Here is a 6,000-nt window from a genome sequence, read left to right as displayed (position 1 = left end):
CCCTAGCCCCATATCTATAGATGGCACAATCACACCATGTTGACAGACAATTTTTCTAGCATGACAGAGATCTACAATAGCTCCTCACCCACTTGGCACTTGTTTATGGTCTATTGAGACACCCTGATAGTTGGTATTGAGCTTGGGTACTTCCACATGACTTGGGGATTTGATCTTGAGATCCTCTTGACTGTATAAACAACATCAAGCTTGATTTCAACCTATCCCATACATTTATAGCAGCCCCCAACTCATTTACTATATATGGCACTTGGTTATGGCTTGTTGAAGCCTCCCGACACTTGGCTTTGGGTTTGGGCACTGATATTTATGGTTGGCATTGAGATTGGAGCTAATTTAGCTCAGCAATGGACTATTTGAACAGTCCCAGGACTGTCATAAATGGGGCATCACCCTGTCATTGATCTTTACAAGTACATGTGATGGTCATTTGATACCCCATTGTCACTAGATGATGCCTATATGTCAGGGAATATATGTCTATGGTTTTGCCTATCGATTTGAGCTTGGTTTGAGCATTGATTTGCTAAGTTTACAGAGGTTATTTGCTACTAGAATATTCAGGTGTGAAGCTCATTTGCCATGTCATTGATCTTTATAGGTACATGTGAGGGTCATTTGATGCCCGATTATGCTCGGTTGGTGCCTATACATATGGGAAAGCATGCCGATGGTTTTGAGCTTGGATTGAGCCACTGTTTGCTCAATTTTGGAGGTTTATTTGCTACTGGAATATTCAAGGCTGAAGCTCTTTTGCTTATGTTTGGATATGTCTGTTGCATTTGAGCTATGTCTTGGATGTATACATTGATGTAGCGACTCTCGGGGATCGACATAGAGCTTGGATTTGCTCTCGAATCATTGGTTGAGCTTGATCTCACTTTGCATAGCATTTGGATCTTCATCTCTACTATACTTATGGCATGTACTTTGCTGATGTGTTTGACTAGACTTGACATGCTTGGCCTATGCAACTACTACATGCCCGTTACATTGTTTGGAGTTGGATGCTACTAAGCCTTACTTTGGCTTGAGATTTGATTGCCTAGAGCTTACTTTGGCTATTTCTCGGCTTGCCAGAGTTAAGAGTTTGGATGTGCTTGATGTCTATGGATGCTATGTATGGATGCTACACGACCTATATGCTCATGAGGTCTTATTGATGCTTGATCTTGGATCCTCTGGCATTGGTGCTATCATATGCCCTTGTTGAGCTTCTTTGCTTGATATTTATAGATTTTGTGCCAGTGGAAGCATCTTGATACGCTTGACAGACATTGAGTAGGTGGTTTATGCTACTTGAGCATTCAGATACTTGAGATTGGGATCTTCACTTGGATGTTGTATGATTGATATGCCGTGGTCCTCATAGATGTACTTGGGCTGATTTGGGCTTTGCACTCCCTGAGCATACACCTATTTGTGTCAGGTCTTGCCAGTGTTGTGTATACTTTGCCCTAATTGCTCACGTGTTTCGAACCGAGCGGCCATGGCTACCTCTCACATAGCCGACGCGCAATGCCTACCTTACGGGTGTAGTGAGCTTACCTTGATGCTCGATCGAGTACCCTCCTCTTTCTTGCACACCGGTAGCTCCACGATCCTTGAGGCAAGCTCAAGCAACCTCAATCCCTCTCCCATGAGCTTCATCCTCCATAGCCAAGCGCGAGACAAGAGAAGAGAAGAGAGGAGGGGAAGATGAAGAGAGAACATGGAGAGCTTCTTCTCCAAGATCCCTCACTCTCACACAATCACTCCCTCACTCCCTCACACTCTCTCAATCCCTCTCTCAAGCACAAGCAAGAAGGCAAGAAACAATAGAAGAAGAAGAAGAAGCTTTGGCCACACACAAGAATGATCTTCTCATTCACTTTTTGAACTTTATATACATGCCCTACTTTTCATGGGCGGTCATCCCCTTTTTTACATGGCCGGCCATTAGCCTAGGCCCATTTCTCATTTCCCACCGTTCTAATCTATCCTATTCCCAACTAATGCATACAATTTGCACAGGAGTGAGACTAGCACTCTTTTACAAGGATTTGGGAGCACTTTTACACTTAATGGTGCGCTTTTTACTCTTTTACTTTCCTTGGGCGACTCTAAGACTTCCTGAGGGTCATGCCCGTGCTTTTAATTTTTTCAGGGTGCGCCTTTTTCTTCCTTTTGTCCTATGCCTTTTGCTATTTCCTTTTTTCCATTTCCCGCTCCTCTGTGCTGCGGTAAACATTACCCCCCTCCTAGCCAAGTGCCAATCCCATGGCACTGTGGTGGGAAGTAGTGGGATAGATGATGCTGTTGCTAGGTGGAATTGGTGGGTAGATGACACTGATGCTGGTGAATGAGAGGTGATGGAGTTTGATGACGATGACCAGGAGAGATTCCGGCATGCTTTAGACTTCATGAAAATGCTCAGGATTTCACACACAGTTGTGGCTCCCATTCTGCGACGGGCTGATAGAGGTTCCAATTGGCTGGTGGAAAATAGGTAGCCGATTATCCTTTGGTCAACAAAAATGCTTGATCAATAAGCAATCCCTTAGGAGAATGGTGTTGAAAGGATTTATCCTGGAGAAACCCCCCTGAACTCTGTCTTGACAAAGGTTTGCTTTGTCTTCGCATGGAAGATCTTTGTCTTTGTTTTGAAGATCTTGTTATCCTGAGGATCCTTGTCTTTGATTTGAAGATCTTCAGCTTTGATTTCAAGATCTTCAGGTTTGATTTCAAGATCTTCAGGTTTGATTTCAAGATCTTCAGTGCTGAGCTGAAGATCTTGAACCTTGCATTGAAAATCCTCAGGCTTGTGGAATCAATAAGCGATCCGTAGATCTTGAGACGGTAGGCATGCATCTTTGGAAGATGAGGTTCCAAAATCTAAGCCAATGGCAGATCCATCACTGGGTTTTCCTTCTGCTTGATTTGGTTCAGTCATGGCAGCCATTAGTAGGCAGATGATTGGCAACATGAAATCTGTTGAGCCATTTAAACCTCCGCAGCGAAGCTCCTGAAGTTGTAGTAATGGAGTCGTGTCCGACTCATGGAAAAATTCCTTGTCATTGGAGGATGTAGTGGATGATCTTCTTCAGCCAAGTAGCCAGTTCTTGAAACACGAACATAACCTGCAAGAAAAGTTGTGCACTTCCTAGGGGGTGTGTCTGTCTCACTGTGTAGTGCATGGTGCCCGTGCCAGTGAAACTGGGAGATGGGTCTAACCTTGGGCAAGCCCTTGGTAATGTCCCACACTTGAGGACCCAATTAGTACGTCGTTGGAGGTGCGGTGCAAAACTTAGGGTGACAGGTTTGAAAGTCTTGCCCTTGATGTGCCCTAAGTGTAAAGTGGGGAAGGGGCTAGGGAGAATCCTAGATGTAGTGAGTGTGGTGCACAATAAAAATGAAGGGAGACTGCAAGCACATGTGAAGTGTTCTCCTTGTTAACTTGCTTAGTAGTAGATTCATCTTTCAGCTTTGCAATTTTTGGCTCTTGTCTTTCTCTCCAGTCACCTTGTCTTTGTTTCCTTGTGGCTTTTTCTCTCTTTGCTTTCTTTTCTTTTGTTTTTTTTTGTTTTTTTTTTTGAGAATGAGAGAGGTAGTATAATTGTCAAGGCATATCACACCCATTTAATCACGGGGCGGTCGCAGGCATTGAGATAAGAATGCACGACTTTGTAGGTATTCTTTAATATCGGCCTTAGCTCTCAGAGGAGTGGTTGACAAGAAAGGGTGATTACACCTTGTGAAGTGGGTGTCACTCATATTTTCTAAGAGCTCTAGACAGAAGGAAGTGTGTGTGTGTGTGTGTGTGTGTGTGTGTGTGTGTGTGTGTGTGTGTGTGTGTGTGTGTGTGTGAAGCACACTCATTTGGATTGGAGATTTAGGTAGGGCAGCATCCTCTTGTGTGGCTTGTATGTTTTAGTCGAAGACTTGTGGAATTTATAGAGCTTGGGAACCCATATAAAAATCCTATCCTACAATGGTTGGTGAGTCTTCTCCTTGCTTTGTCGACTATTTTGAATATTTTTGCTTGCTTTAGATAGTAGCCGATTTCATCTATCTTGAGACGATTTGAGTAGGTAGGAATCCATGGAGGGAGACCTTGTAGTGTGACAGGATGTGAGTAATCCATCAATCAGGAGTGGGTGACCCGATATGCATGCTTTCATCCAGATCCAATAAGTCATTGATATTGACATACATTACACAATGTTGATTCTAAAGTAGCCATGATAAAAGTATCCTATCATCCTAGGAAATAGGATATGGATTTTCTTGTGACCTTTGCTAGCAAATAGCTCATTGAAACTGGAATGAATTACTTCATTGTAGAACAAGAGGGACTAGGAATGTTATGCACATCTAAAAAGTGTTGATATTACTTACTTTCCACCCCTTCACCTTATTTTTAGAGTACCAAGCTCTACTTTACTCAGTGAATAGACCATGTGTTGCAAGACGAATAGTTACATAGCTTCTATTGTTGCTGAAATTTGAGTACACAATGATTGTGCAAAAGGAAAACACTTCTAGGTGCACACTTATTCAAAATCATCAACAAACATGACCCTTTAAGGTTGACATCACACCCTATTGGGTCGATATGCTATACATATCTTCAAAAGGGTTTACCTAAATGCTCAATAGAAAAGGCAAGACTCACCCCTATCAAATGATTGTTGGACAACTATATTCGTTGGGATGCATGTGTGACCATGAAATGGAGGGTGTGCCTCAAGAATCATATAAAAGGATAGGAGAAGGCACTTATACCGATAGTACAACTAGGAAAATGTTGTAATATTAGCCATGGTGGCCTATCTTGTTTAACAACTTGGTAGCTTCGTCAAGCCTATGATGAGTGCCAATGCACCAAAGAAGTAAGAAGAGACAAAATGGATCTCATATTGGTCATTTTCCACCAACTCTTTGAGCAATGGGTTCTAGAATTTATGAGATCTATTAACCTAGTGGTGCAATACTCGCAAGCACGATACATCATCATTGTCATGGAGAACATGTCAAAATGGGATAAGGCTAGGGTGACTTGTAAGAATAATTCCAAAATGATGGGTTAAGTTCTTATAGGGGCAAGTAATCTCTAGATTGGGCTGCTTTATTGAGATTGTGAGAAACCATGGAACACACTTTATTAATCAAGTCATTAAGTACTTATTTTCTACCTTTCTAGGCATTTGTAGAAAGTAAACTCCACCCTATCTCAAGCTAATGGCCAAGCAAAGCCATGAACAAAAGACTAATAAGCAGTTCTCACAAAAATAGTCTCTACCTATAGGACTGATTGGGATAATAAGCTTAGGGTAGCTTTATAGGCCTATAAAGTAGCCTATAAAACAACCATAGGTAGGACTCCATTCAAACTCACATATGATATAGATTTCATTATGCATGTGGAATTCCTTATTCCTAGCCTAGAAATAGCAATGCAAGAGCAATGAGAGGGTATGCAAGAGCTGAAGCTAACTATCTTATTGAACTAGAACGATTAACAAAGATGAACCTCTTGGCAACCCACACCTTGATCACTGAAAAGAAAAAGTCAAAGGCTTATTTAAATAAGCATAAATAAATTTTGAGATAGCTAATTTGGTACTACCTTACTCAACCAAAGGCCATAAGAAGAAAGTGAAATTTAGAGACCTCTAACCCTAGCACATCTCCATCATTAGTAGATTAGGTAATGAGGAATGTGAAACCTTGGAAGGAAAAAGTATATGAAAGAATTTCTTGATTTGCCCCTAGATCTCAGTGGAAATTGACTAAATAAATACTACCCTACATGTCACTTGGAGCATGAGCCTCCAACAACCATAAGCGGAAGGTGAAATTTAGAGGCCTTAGACCATACCACATCTACATCATTAGTCAATTAGGTAATGAGGAATGTGAAACCTTGGAAAGATAAATTATATGAAAGAATTTAATGAGTTATCCCAATATCTCAATGTAAGCTAACTCAATAGATAC

Source organism: Lygodium microphyllum, chromosome 13 (genome assembly GCF_053477565.2).
Source record: "Lygodium microphyllum isolate KBCC chromosome 13, Lygodium_microphyllum_v1.1.10, whole genome shotgun sequence".
Lineage (NCBI taxonomy): Eukaryota > Viridiplantae > Streptophyta > Polypodiopsida > Schizaeales > Lygodiaceae > Lygodium > Lygodium microphyllum.
The sequence above is the reverse complement of the archived record's forward strand: the minus strand, read 5'-3'. Positions refer to the sequence as shown.